This window comes from Phyllobates terribilis, unplaced genomic scaffold, assembly GCF_046119375.1.
Source record: "Phyllobates terribilis strain yellow unplaced genomic scaffold, ASM4611937v1 Scaffold_2981__1_contigs__length_96159, whole genome shotgun sequence".
Lineage (NCBI taxonomy): Eukaryota > Metazoa > Chordata > Amphibia > Anura > Dendrobatidae > Phyllobates > Phyllobates terribilis.
The window spans coordinates 1-13,636 of NW_027365735.1; the positions used below are offsets into that span (position 1 = coordinate 1).

General features: G+C 45.2%; 11 non-coding genes across 11 annotated transcripts; all 11 read right to left on the reverse strand.

Annotated features, from left to right (window-relative positions):
- Positions 1–49: 49 nt before the first annotated feature.
- On the reverse strand, positions 50–240 carry LOC141247434 (U2 spliceosomal RNA). Its single transcript, XR_012310896.1, has one exon. It is a non-coding gene; the product is annotated as a U2 spliceosomal RNA (small nuclear RNA).
- Positions 241–1,355: 1,115 nt separating this feature from the next.
- Positions 1,356–1,546, reverse strand: LOC141247413 (U2 spliceosomal RNA). The gene has a single exon (XR_012310877.1). It is a non-coding gene; the product is annotated as a U2 spliceosomal RNA (small nuclear RNA).
- A 1,114-nt stretch (positions 1,547–2,660) lies between these two features.
- On the reverse strand, positions 2,661–2,851 carry LOC141247446 (U2 spliceosomal RNA). Its single transcript, XR_012310908.1, has one exon. It is a non-coding gene; the product is annotated as a U2 spliceosomal RNA (small nuclear RNA).
- Positions 2,852–3,966: 1,115 nt separating this feature from the next.
- LOC141247458 (U2 spliceosomal RNA) lies at positions 3,967–4,157 on the reverse strand. Its single transcript, XR_012310919.1, has one exon. It is a non-coding gene; the product is annotated as a U2 spliceosomal RNA (small nuclear RNA).
- Positions 4,158–5,272: 1,115 nt separating this feature from the next.
- On the reverse strand, positions 5,273–5,463 carry LOC141247470 (U2 spliceosomal RNA). The gene has a single exon (XR_012310930.1). It is a non-coding gene; the product is annotated as a U2 spliceosomal RNA (small nuclear RNA).
- Positions 5,464–6,578: 1,115 nt separating this feature from the next.
- On the reverse strand, positions 6,579–6,769 carry LOC141247481 (U2 spliceosomal RNA). Its single transcript, XR_012310941.1, has one exon. It is a non-coding gene; the product is annotated as a U2 spliceosomal RNA (small nuclear RNA).
- A 1,115-nt stretch (positions 6,770–7,884) lies between these two features.
- Positions 7,885–8,075, reverse strand: LOC141247420 (U2 spliceosomal RNA). Its single transcript, XR_012310883.1, has one exon. It is a non-coding gene; the product is annotated as a U2 spliceosomal RNA (small nuclear RNA).
- Positions 8,076–9,190: 1,115 nt separating this feature from the next.
- LOC141247431 (U2 spliceosomal RNA) lies at positions 9,191–9,381 on the reverse strand. Its single transcript, XR_012310894.1, has one exon. It is a non-coding gene; the product is annotated as a U2 spliceosomal RNA (small nuclear RNA).
- Positions 9,382–10,496: 1,115 nt separating this feature from the next.
- Positions 10,497–10,687, reverse strand: LOC141247438 (U2 spliceosomal RNA). Its single transcript, XR_012310900.1, has one exon. It is a non-coding gene; the product is annotated as a U2 spliceosomal RNA (small nuclear RNA).
- Positions 10,688–11,802: 1,115 nt separating this feature from the next.
- LOC141247439 (U2 spliceosomal RNA) lies at positions 11,803–11,993 on the reverse strand. The gene has a single exon (XR_012310901.1). It is a non-coding gene; the product is annotated as a U2 spliceosomal RNA (small nuclear RNA).
- A 1,115-nt stretch (positions 11,994–13,108) lies between these two features.
- Positions 13,109–13,299, reverse strand: LOC141247436 (U2 spliceosomal RNA). The gene has a single exon (XR_012310898.1). It is a non-coding gene; the product is annotated as a U2 spliceosomal RNA (small nuclear RNA).
- Between the last annotated feature and the right edge of the window lie 337 nt (positions 13,300–13,636).

Sequence of the window (13,636 nt, forward strand, 5' to 3'; positions counted from 1 at the left end):
ACAAAAAACATTGAATTCAATTCTTTCTGATTTTAGAAACTGCATTAAAGAAGGGTGCACCGGTCCTGGAGATACTGCAATACCAGGTCAATGCGTGGAGTGGACAGAGCAAGCTCTTTTTCCATCTCCCTGTTCTAAAAATCCATTTAATATATGGTCCCCAGATAGGGGACGTATCAGATATTAAACTGATAAGAACAGATACTACACTTGATCTTAGCCAAAAGGCCGAGAAGCGATAACCAGAATTGGTTTCAAACTACGGAGCCACCCAAGGATCCTAAAAAGTCCATTTGTGGAGATGAGCTCCTGGACTCCCGTTAAGAAGACATGTTGTCAACCTCTAGATCCCTTACATGCCTGCACTTTTCGGCTTGCTGCTGCTGCAATCCACGCGTTTAGATCTGCATAACTCCACCTCTTTAAACACAGCACCTTCACCCCCTGCTGTTCCCACCCGCCTCAACACCGTTGGAAGGGAGGAGAACCAATTAAGGCGGGGGGTGGGGTGGAACGAGCAGCTGTCTACCCTTAGCAGGAGGGCTCCTGATTACATACCTCTCCTGCTGCTGCTGCTGCTGGCTGTCCAGCAGCAGACTGAAGGTGGCTGCTGCTGTGCACAGGTATATAAAGGCTCAGAGCCTATTATGACACGCGCAGCCAGCGTTCCATTGCCACATTCCATCTACTGCAGGCAGGATACCTGGCTGGCTGAATGTCGCTGAGAAGCTCACAGAGACCGCCATAAGCAACAGTTTAACAGAATGCCACAGACTAATCAACCAAACTTTTTGGGTTGGGTTCTCTTTTATAGTCTGCAGGCATTAAATGAAAGAAGTCAGTGTTCCAGCAGAAGGAGACAACGTTTCAGAAAAGGCATTGTAGCAAACCAAAAAAGAAATTTTAAGCGCAGCAGTGTAACCAGCGCACATACCTGTTAGCTCGGGTGAGTTTAAAAGGCTGCTGTTGATAACAAGGGCATTTGCTAAATAGATGGTGTGTGTGCAACAATATACTGAAAGGTCAATTATATTGTGCAGCTTATCTCACCACCTGTAGTTATTTAGGTGAAAGCTCCAAAATGCTTGCCTAATATGTCTGTTTATCCAAAAGGAAGTAGAAAGGGAGAGCTAGAAAGATAGCATTGCATCACATTACATGGCAATGCAATGCACAGTTGCTGAAGTTGAACCAAAATGAGCTTGTAATCTGGCTTCTGCAACTTTGAACATGAAAAATCCAATGAGGAGAAGAAAAGCAGAGCCAAAGAGTCCATCCCCAAAATCCGACAAACAAGCAAAATGAACAAAAAACATTGAATTCAATTCTTTCTGATTTTAGAAACTGCATTAAAGAAGGGGTGCACCGGTCCTGGAGATACTGCAATACCAGGTCAATGCGTGGAGTGGACAGAGCAAGCTCTTTTTCCATCTCCCTGTTCTAAAAATCCATTTAATATATGGTCCCCAGATAGGGGACGTATCAGATATTAAACTGATAAGAACAGATACTACACTTGATCTTAGCCAAAAGGCCGAGAAGCGATAACCAGAATTGGTTTCAAACTACGGAGCCACCCAAGGATCCTAAAAAGTCCATTTGTGGAGATGAGCTCCTGGACTCCCGTTAAGAAGACATGTTGTCAACCTCTAGATCCCTTACATGCCTGCACTTTTCGGCTTGCTGCTGCTGCAATCCACGCGTTTTAGATCTGCATAACTCCACCTCTTTAAACACAGCACCTTCACCCCCTGCTGTTCCCACCCGCCTCAACACCGTTGGAAGGGAGGAGAACCAATTAAGGCGGGGGTGGGGTGGAACGAGCAGCTGTCTACCCTTAGCAGGAGGGCTCCTGATTACATACCTCTCCTGCTGCTGCTGCTGCTGGCTGTCCAGCAGCAGACTGAAGGTGGCTGCTGCTGTGCACAGGTATATAAAGGCTCAGAGCCTATTATGACACGCGCAGCCAGCGTTCCATTGCCACATTCCATCTACTGCAGGCAGGATACCTGGCTGGCTGAATGTCGCTGAGAAGCTCACAGAGACCGCCATAAGCAACAGTTTAACAGAATGCCACAGACTAATCAACCAAACTTTTTGGGTTGGGTTCTCTTTTATAGTCTGCAGGCATTAAATGAAAGAAGTCAGTGTTCCAGCAGAAGGAGACAACGTTTCAGAAAAGGCATTGTAGCAAACCAAAAAAGAAATTTTAAGCGCAGCAGTGTAACCAGCGCACATACCTGTTAGCTCGGGTGAGTTTAAAAGGCTGCTGTTGATAACAAGGGCATTTGCTAAATAGATGGTGTGTGTGCAACAATATACTGAAAGGTCAATTATATTGTGCAGCTTATCTCACCACCTGTAGTTATTTAGGTGAAAGCTCCAAAATGCTTGCCTAATATGTCTGTTTATCCAAAAGGAAGTAGAAAGGGAGAGCTAGAAAGATAGCATTGCATCACATTACATGGCAATGCAATGCACAGTTGCTGAAGTTGAACCAAAATGAGCTTGTAATCTGGCTTCTGCAACTTTGAACATGAAAAATCCAATGAGGAGAAGAAAAGCAGAGCCAAAGAGTCCATCCCAAAATCCGACAAACAAGCAAAATGAACAAAAAACATTGAATTCAATTCTTTCTGATTTTAGAAACTGCATTAAAGAAGGGGTGCACCGGTCCTGGAGATACTGCAATACCAGGTCAATGCGTGGAGTGGACAGAGCAAGCTCTTTTTCCATCTCCCTGTTCTAAAAATCCATTTAATATATGGTCCCCAGATAGGGGACGTATCAGATATTAAACTGATAAGAACAGATACTACACTTGATCTTAGCCAAAAGGCCGAGAAGCGATAACCAGAATTGGTTTCAAACTACGGAGCCACCCAAGGATCCTAAAAAGTCCATTTGTGGAGATGAGCTCCTGGACTCCCGTTAAGAAGACATGTTGTCAACCTCTAGATCCCTTACATGCCTGCACTTTTCGGCTTGCTGCTGCTGCAATCCACGCGTTTTAGATCTGCATAACTCCACCTCTTTAAACACAGCACCTTCACCCCCTGCTGTTCCCACCCGCCTCAACACCGTTGGAAGGGAGGAGAACCAATTAAGGCGGGGGGTGGGGTGGAACGAGCAGCTGTCTACCCTTAGCAGGAGGGCTCCTGATTACATACCTCTCCTGCTGCTGCTGCTGCTGGCTGTCCAGCAGCAGACTGAAGGTGGCTGCTGCTGTGCACAGGTATATAAAGGCTCAGAGCCTATTATGACACGCGCAGCCAGCGTTCCATTGCCACATTCCATCTACTGCAGGCAGGATACCTGGCTGGCTGAATGTCGCTGAGAAGCTCACAGAGACCGCCATAAGCAACAGTTTAACAGAATGCCACAGACTAATCAACCAAACTTTTTGGGTTGGGTTCTCTTTTATAGTCTGCAGGCATTAAATGAAAGAAGTCAGTGTTCCAGCAGAAGGAGACAACGTTTCAGAAAAGGCATTGTAGCAAACCAAAAAAGAAATTTTAAGCGCAGCAGTGTAACCAGCGCACATACCTGTTAGCTCGGGTGAGTTTAAAAGGCTGCTGTTGATAACAAGGGCATTTGCTAAATAGATGGTGTGTGTGCAACAATATACTGAAAGGTCAATTATATTGTGCAGCTTATCTCACCACCTGTAGTTATTTAGGTGAAAGCTCCAAAATGCTTGCCTAATATGTCTGTTTATCCAAAAGGAAGTAGAAAGGGAGAGCTAGAAAGATAGCATTGCATCACATTACATGGCAATGCAATGCACAGTTGCTGAAGTTGAACCAAAATGAGCTTGTAATCTGGCTTCTGCAACTTTGAACATGAAAAATCCAATGAGGAGAAGAAAAGCAGAGCCAAAGAGTCCATCCCAAAATCCGACAAACAAGCAAAATGAACAAAAAACATTGAATTCAATTCTTTCTGATTTTAGAAACTGCATTAAAGAAGGGGTGCACCGGTCCTGGAGATACTGCAATACCAGGTCAATGCGTGGAGTGGACAGAGCAAGCTCTTTTTCCATCTCCCTGTTCTAAAAATCCATTTAATATATGGTCCCCAGATAGGGGACGTATCAGATATTAAACTGATAAGAACAGATACTACACTTGATCTTAGCCAAAAGGCCGAGAAGCGATAACCAGAATTGGTTTCAAACTACGGAGCCACCCAAGGATCCTAAAAAGTCCATTTGTGGAGATGAGCTCCTGGACTCCCGTTAAGAAGACATGTTGTCAACCTCTAGATCCCTTACATGCCTGCACTTTTCGGCTTGCTGCTGCTGCAATCCACGCGTTTTAGATCTGCATAACTCCACCTCTTTAAACACAGCACCTTCACCCCCTGCTGTTCCCACCCGCCTCAACACCGTTGGAAGGGAGGAGAACCAATTAAGGCGGGGGGTGGGGTGGAACGAGCAGCTGTCTACCCTTAGCAGGAGGGCTCCTGATTACATACCTCTCCTGCTGCTGCTGCTGCTGGCTGTCCAGCAGCAGACTGAAGGTGGCTGCTGCTGTGCACAGGTATATAAAGGCTCAGAGCCTATTATGACACGCGCAGCCAGCGTTCCATTGCCACATTCCATCTACTGCAGGCAGGATACCTGGCTGGCTGAATGTCGCTGAGAAGCTCACAGAGACCGCCATAAGCAACAGTTTAACAGAATGCCACAGACTAATCAACCAAACTTTTTGGGTTGGGTTCTCTTTTATAGTCTGCAGGCATTAAATGAAAGAAGTCAGTGTTCCAGCAGAAGGAGACAACGTTTCAGAAAAGGCATTGTAGCAAACCAAAAAAGAAATTTTAAGCGCAGCAGTGTAACCAGCGCACATACCTGTTAGCTCGGGTGAGTTTAAAAGGCTGCTGTTGATAACAAGGGCATTTGCTAAATAGATGGTGTGTGTGCAACAATATACTGAAAGGTCAATTATATTGTGCAGCTTATCTCACCACCTGTAGTTATTTAGGTGAAAGCTCCAAAATGCTTGCCTAATATGTCTGTTTATCCAAAAGGAAGTAGAAAGGGAGAGCTAGAAAGATAGCATTGCATCACATTACATGGCAATGCAATGCACAGTTGCTGAAGTTGAACCAAAATGAGCTTGTAATCTGGCTTCTGCAACTTTGAACATGAAAAATCCAATGAGGAGAAGAAAAGCAGAGCCAAAGAGTCCATCCCAAAATCCGACAAACAAGCAAAATGAACAAAAAACATTGAATTCAATTCTTTCTGATTTTAGAAACTGCATTAAAGAAGGGGTGCACCGGTCCTGGAGATACTGCAATACCAGGTCAATGCGTGGAGTGGACAGAGCAAGCTCTTTTTCCATCTCCCTGTTCTAAAAATCCATTTAATATATGGTCCCCAGATAGGGGACGTATCAGATATTAAACTGATAAGAACAGATACTACACTTGATCTTAGCCAAAAGGCCGAGAAGCGATAACCAGAATTGGTTTCAAACTACGGAGCCACCCAAGGATCCTAAAAAGTCCATTTGTGGAGATGAGCTCCTGGACTCCCGTTAAGAAGACATGTTGTCAACCTCTAGATCCCTTACATGCCTGCACTTTTCGGCTTGCTGCTGCTGCAATCCACGCGTTTTAGATCTGCATAACTCCACCTCTTTAAACACAGCACCTTCACCCCCTGCTGTTCCCACCCGCCTCAACACCGTTGGAAGGGAGGAGAACCAATTAAGGCGGGGGGTGGGGTGGAACGAGCAGCTGTCTACCCTTAGCAGGAGGGCTCCTGATTACATACCTCTCCTGCTGCTGCTGCTGCTGGCTGTCCAGCAGCAGACTGAAGGTGGCTGCTGCTGTGCACAGGTATATAAAGGCTCAGAGCCTATTATGACACGCGCAGCCAGCGTTCCATTGCCACATTCCATCTACTGCAGGCAGGATACCTGGCTGGCTGAATGTCGCTGAGAAGCTCACAGAGACCGCCATAAGCAACAGTTTAACAGAATGCCACAGACTAATCAACCAAACTTTTTGGGTTGGGTTCTCTTTTATAGTCTGCAGGCATTAAATGAAAGAAGTCAGTGTTCCAGCAGAAGGAGACAACGTTTCAGAAAAGGCATTGTAGCAAACCAAAAAAGAAATTTTAAGCGCAGCAGTGTAACCAGCGCACATACCTGTTAGCTCGGGTGAGTTTAAAAGGCTGCTGTTGATAACAAGGGCATTTGCTAAATAGATGGTGTGTGTGCAACAATATACTGAAAGGTCAATTATATTGTGCAGCTTATCTCACCACCTGTAGTTATTTAGGTGAAAGCTCCAAAATGCTTGCCTAATATGTCTGTTTATCCAAAAGGAAGTAGAAAGGGAGAGCTAGAAAGATAGCATTGCATCACATTACATGGCAATGCAATGCACAGTTGCTGAAGTTGAACCAAAATGAGCTTGTAATCTGGCTTCTGCAACTTTGAACATGAAAAATCCAATGAGGAGAAGAAAAGCAGAGCCAAAGAGTCCATCCCAAAATCCGACAAACAAGCAAAATGAACAAAAAACATTGAATTCAATTCTTTCTGATTTTAGAAACTGCATTAAAGAAGGGGTGCACCGGTCCTGGAGATACTGCAATACCAGGTCAATGCGTGGAGTGGACAGAGCAAGCTCTTTTTCCATCTCCCTGTTCTAAAAATCCATTTAATATATGGTCCCCAGATAGGGGACGTATCAGATATTAAACTGATAAGAACAGATACTACACTTGATCTTAGCCAAAAGGCCGAGAAGCGATAACCAGAATTGGTTTCAAACTACGGAGCCACCCAAGGATCCTAAAAAGTCCATTTGTGGAGATGAGCTCCTGGACTCCCGTTAAGAAGACATGTTGTCAACCTCTAGATCCCTTACATGCCTGCACTTTTCGGCTTGCTGCTGCTGCAATCCACGCGTTTTAGATCTGCATAACTCCACCTCTTTAAACACAGCACCTTCACCCCCTGCTGTTCCCACCCGCCTCAACACCGTTGGAAGGGAGGAGAACCAATTAAGGCGGGGGGTGGGGTGGAACGAGCAGCTGTCTACCCTTAGCAGGAGGGCTCCTGATTACATACCTCTCCTGCTGCTGCTGCTGCTGGCTGTCCAGCAGCAGACTGAAGGTGGCTGCTGCTGTGCACAGGTATATAAAGGCTCAGAGCCTATTATGACACGCGCAGCCAGCGTTCCATTGCCACATTCCATCTACTGCAGGCAGGATACCTGGCTGGCTGAATGTCGCTGAGAAGCTCACAGAGACCGCCATAAGCAACAGTTTAACAGAATGCCACAGACTAATCAACCAAACTTTTTGGGTTGGGTTCTCTTTTATAGTCTGCAGGCATTAAATGAAAGAAGTCAGTGTTCCAGCAGAAGGAGACAACGTTTCAGAAAAGGCATTGTAGCAAACCAAAAAAGAAATTTTAAGCGCAGCAGTGTAACCAGCGCACATACCTGTTAGCTCGGGTGAGTTTAAAAGGCTGCTGTTGATAACAAGGGCATTTGCTAAATAGATGGTGTGTGTGCAACAATATACTGAAAGGTCAATTATATTGTGCAGCTTATCTCACCACCTGTAGTTATTTAGGTGAAAGCTCCAAAATGCTTGCCTAATATGTCTGTTTATCCAAAAGGAAGTAGAAAGGGAGAGCTAGAAAGATAGCATTGCATCACATTACATGGCAATGCAATGCACAGTTGCTGAAGTTGAACCAAAATGAGCTTGTAATCTGGCTTCTGCAACTTTGAACATGAAAAATCCAATGAGGAGAAGAAAAGCAGAGCCAAAGAGTCCATCCCAAAATCCGACAAACAAGCAAAATGAACAAAAAACATTGAATTCAATTCTTTCTGATTTTAGAAACTGCATTAAAGAAGGGGTGCACCGGTCCTGGAGATACTGCAATACCAGGTCAATGCGTGGAGTGGACAGAGCAAGCTCTTTTTCCATCTCCCTGTTCTAAAAATCCATTTAATATATGGTCCCCAGATAGGGGACGTATCAGATATTAAACTGATAAGAACAGATACTACACTTGATCTTAGCCAAAAGGCCGAGAAGCGATAACCAGAATTGGTTTCAAACTACGGAGCCACCCAAGGATCCTAAAAAGTCCATTTGTGGAGATGAGCTCCTGGACTCCCGTTAAGAAGACATGTTGTCAACCTCTAGATCCCTTACATGCCTGCACTTTTCGGCTTGCTGCTGCTGCAATCCACGCGTTTTAGATCTGCATAACTCCACCTCTTTAAACACAGCACCTTCACCCCCTGCTGTTCCCACCCGCCTCAACACCGTTGGAAGGGAGGAGAACCAATTAAGGCGGGGGGTGGGGTGGAACGAGCAGCTGTCTACCCTTAGCAGGAGGGCTCCTGATTACATACCTCTCCTGCTGCTGCTGCTGCTGGCTGTCCAGCAGCAGACTGAAGGTGGCTGCTGCTGTGCACAGGTATATAAAGGCTCAGAGCCTATTATGACACGCGCAGCCAGCGTTCCATTGCCACATTCCATCTACTGCAGGCAGGATACCTGGCTGGCTGAATGTCGCTGAGAAGCTCACAGAGACCGCCATAAGCAACAGTTTAACAGAATGCCACAGACTAATCAACCAAACTTTTTGGGTTGGGTTCTCTTTTATAGTCTGCAGGCATTAAATGAAAGAAGTCAGTGTTCCAGCAGAAGGAGACAACGTTTCAGAAAAGGCATTGTAGCAAACCAAAAAAGAAATTTTAAGCGCAGCAGTGTAACCAGCGCACATACCTGTTAGCTCGGGTGAGTTTAAAAGGCTGCTGTTGATAACAAGGGCATTTGCTAAATAGATGGTGTGTGTGCAACAATATACTGAAAGGTCAATTATATTGTGCAGCTTATCTCACCACCTGTAGTTATTTAGGTGAAAGCTCCAAAATGCTTGCCTAATATGTCTGTTTATCCAAAAGGAAGTAGAAAGGGAGAGCTAGAAAGATAGCATTGCATCACATTACATGGCAATGCAATGCACAGTTGCTGAAGTTGAACCAAAATGAGCTTGTAATCTGGCTTCTGCAACTTTGAACATGAAAAATCCAATGAGGAGAAGAAAAGCAGAGCCAAAGAGTCCATCCCAAAATCCGACAAACAAGCAAAATGAACAAAAAACATTGAATTCAATTCTTTCTGATTTTAGAAACTGCATTAAAGAAGGGGTGCACCGGTCCTGGAGATACTGCAATACCAGGTCAATGCGTGGAGTGGACAGAGCAAGCTCTTTTTCCATCTCCCTGTTCTAAAAATCCATTTAATATATGGTCCCCAGATAGGGGACGTATCAGATATTAAACTGATAAGAACAGATACTACACTTGATCTTAGCCAAAAGGCCGAGAAGCGATAACCAGAATTGGTTTCAAACTACGGAGCCACCCAAGGATCCTAAAAAGTCCATTTGTGGAGATGAGCTCCTGGACTCCCGTTAAGAAGACATGTTGTCAACCTCTAGATCCCTTACATGCCTGCACTTTTCGGCTTGCTGCTGCTGCAATCCACGCGTTTTAGATCTGCATAACTCCACCTCTTTAAACACAGCACCTTCACCCCCTGCTGTTCCCACCCGCCTCAACACCGTTGGAAGGGAGGAGAACCAATTAAGGCGGGGGGTGGGGTGGAACGAGCAGCTGTCTACCCTTAGCAGGAGGGCTCCTGATTACATACCTCTCCTGCTGCTGCTGCTGCTGGCTGTCCAGCAGCAGACTGAAGGTGGCTGCTGCTGTGCACAGGTATATAAAGGCTCAGAGCCTATTATGACACGCGCAGCCAGCGTTCCATTGCCACATTCCATCTACTGCAGGCAGGATACCTGGCTGGCTGAATGTCGCTGAGAAGCTCACAGAGACCGCCATAAGCAACAGTTTAACAGAATGCCACAGACTAATCAACCAAACTTTTTGGGTTGGGTTCTCTTTTATAGTCTGCAGGCATTAAATGAAAGAAGTCAGTGTTCCAGCAGAAGGAGACAACGTTTCAGAAAAGGCATTGTAGCAAACCAAAAAAGAAATTTTAAGCGCAGCAGTGTAACCAGCGCACATACCTGTTAGCTCGGGTGAGTTTAAAAGGCTGCTGTTGATAACAAGGGCATTTGCTAAATAGATGGTGTGTGTGCAACAATATACTGAAAGGTCAATTATATTGTGCAGCTTATCTCACCACCTGTAGTTATTTAGGTGAAAGCTCCAAAATGCTTGCCTAATATGTCTGTTTATCCAAAAGGAAGTAGAAAGGGAGAGCTAGAAAGATAGCATTGCATCACATTACATGGCAATGCAATGCACAGTTGCTGAAGTTGAACCAAAATGAGCTTGTAATCTGGCTTCTGCAACTTTGAACATGAAAAATCCAATGAGGAGAAGAAAAGCAGAGCCAAAGAGTCCATCCCAAAATCCGACAAACAAGCAAAATGAACAAAAAACATTGAATTCAATTCTTTCTGATTTTAGAAACTGCATTAAAGAAGGGGTGCACCGGTCCTGGAGATACTGCAATACCAGGTCAATGCGTGGAGTGGACAGAGCAAGCTCTTTTTCCATCTCCCTGTTCTAAAAATCCATTTAATATATGGTCCCCAGATAGGGGACGTATCAGATATTAAACTGATAAGAACAGATACTACACTTGATCTTAGCCAAAAGGCCGAGAAGCGATAACCAGAATTGGTTTCAAACTACGGAGCCACCCAAGGATCCTAAAAAGTCCATTTGTGGAGATGAGCTCCTGGACTCCCGTTAAGAAGACATGTTGTCAACCTCTAGATCCCTTACATGCCTGCACTTTTCGGCTTGCTGCTGCTGCAATCCACGCGTTTTAGATCTGCATAACTCCACCTCTTTAAACACAGCACCTTCACCCCCTGCTGTTCCCACCCGCCTCAACACCGTTGGAAGGGAGGAGAACCAATTAAGGCGGGGGGTGGGGTGGAACGAGCAGCTGTCTACCCTTAGCAGGAGGGCTCCTGATTACATACCTCTCCTGCTGCTGCTGCTGCTGGCTGTCCAGCAGCAGACTGAAGGTGGCTGCTGCTGTGCACAGGTATATAAAGGCTCAGAGCCTATTATGACACGCGCAGCCAGCGTTCCATTGCCACATTCCATCTACTGCAGGCAGGATACCTGGCTGGCTGAATGTCGCTGAGAAGCTCACAGAGACCGCCATAAGCAACAGTTTAACAGAATGCCACAGACTAATCAACCAAACTTTTTGGGTTGGGTTCTCTTTTATAGTCTGCAGGCATTAAATGAAAGAAGTCAGTGTTCCAGCAGAAGGAGACAACGTTTCAGAAAAGGCATTGTAGCAAACCAAAAAAGAAATTTTAAGCGCAGCAGTGTAACCAGCGCACATACCTGTTAGCTCGGGTGAGTTTAAAAGGCTGCTGTTGATAACAAGGGCATTTGCTAAATAGATGGTGTGTGTGCAACAATATACTGAAAGGTCAATTATATTGTGCAGCTTATCTCACCACCTGTAGTTATTTAGGTGAAAGCTCCAAAATGCTTGCCTAATATGTCTGTTTATCCAAAAGGAAGTAGAAAGGGAGAGCTAGAAAGATAGCATTGCATCACATTACATGGCAATGCAATGCACAGTTGCTGAAGTTGAACCAAAATGAGCTTGTAATCTGGCTTCTGCAACTTTGAACATGAAAAATCCAATGAGGAGAAGAAAAGCAGAGCCAAAGAGTCCATCCCAAAATCCGACAAACAAGCAAAATGAACAAAAAACATTGAATTCAATTCTTTCTGATTTTAGAAACTGCATTAAAGAAGGGGTGCACCGGTCCTGGAGATACTGCAATACCAGGTCAATGCGTGGAGTGGACAGAGCAAGCTCTTTTTCCATCTCCCTGTTCTAAAAATCCATTTAATATATGGTCCCCAGATAGGGGACGTATCAGATATTAAACTGATAAGAACAGATACTACACTTGATCTTAGCCAAAAGGCCGAGAAGCGATAACCAGAATTGGTTTCAAACTACGGAGCCACCCAAGGATCCTAAAAAGTCCATTTGTGGAGATGAGCTCCTGGACTCCCGTTAAGAAGACATGTTGTCAACCTCTAGATCCCTTACATGCCTGCACTTTTCGGCTTGCTGCTGCTGCAATCCACGCGTTTTAGATCTGCATAACTCCACCTCTTTAAACACAGCACCTTCACCCCCTGCTGTTCCCACCCGCCTCAACACCGTTGGAAGGGAGGAGAACCAATTAAGGCGGGGGGTGGGGTGGAACGAGCAGCTGTCTACCCTTAGCAGGAGGGCTCCTGATTACATACCTCTCCTGCTGCTGCTGCTGCTGGCTGTCCAGCAGCAGACTGAAGGTGGCTGCTGCTGTGCACAGGTATATAAAGGCTCAGAGCCTATTATGACACGCGCAGCCAGCGTTCCATTGCCACATTCCATCTACTGCAGGCAGGATACCTGGCTGGCTGAATGTCGCTGAGAAGCTCACAGAGACCGCCATAAGCAACAGTTTAACAGAATGCCACAGACTAATCAACCAAACTTTTTGGGTTGGGTTCTCTTTTATAGTCTGCAGGCATTAAATGAAAGAAGTCAGTGTTCCAGCAGAAGGAGACAACGTTTCAGAAAAGGCATTGTAGCAAACCAAAAAAGAAATTTTAAGCGCAGCAGTGTAACCAGCGCACATACCTGTTAGCTCGGGTGAGTTTAAAAGGCTGCTGTTGATAACAAGGGCATTTGCTAAATAGATGGTGTGTGTGCAACAATATACTGAAAGGTCAATTATATTGTGCAGCTTATCTCACCACCTGTAGTTATTTAGGTGAAAGCTCCAAAATGCTTGCCTAATATGTCTGTTTATCCAAAAGGAAGTAGAAAGGGAGAGCTAGAAAGATAGCATTGCATCACATTACATGGCAATGCAATGCACAGTTGCTGAAGTTGAACCAAAATGAGCTTGTAATCTGGCTTCTGCAACTTTGAACATGAAAAATCCAATGAGGAGAAGAAAAGCAGAGCCAAAGAGTCCATCCCAAAATCCGACAAACAAGCAAAATGAACAAAAAACATTGAATTCAATTCTTTCTGATTTTAGAAACTGCATTAAAGAAGGGGTGCACCGGTCCTGGAGATACTGCAATACCAGGTCAATGCGTGGAGTGGACAGAGAAAGCTCTTTTTCCATCTCCCTGTTCTAAAAATCCATTTAATATATGGTCCCCAGATAGGGGACGTATCAGATATTAAACTGATAAGAACAGATACTACACTTGATCTTAGCCAAAAGGCCGAGAAGCGATAACCAGAATTGGTTTCAAACTACGGAGCCACCCAAGGATCCTAAAAAGTCCATTTGTGGAGATGAGCTCCTGGACTCCCGTTAAGAAGACATGTTGTCAACCTCTAGATCCCTTACATGCCTGCACTTTTCGGCTTGCTGCTGCTGCAATCCACGCGTTTTAGATCTGCATAACTCCACCTCTTTAAACACAGCACCTTCACCCCCTGCTGTTCCCACCCGCCTCAACACCGTTGGAAGGGAGGAGAACCAATTAAGGCGGGGGGTGGGGTGGAACGAGCAGCTGTCTACCCTTAGCAGGAGGGCTCCTGATTACATACCTCTCCTGCTGCTGCTGC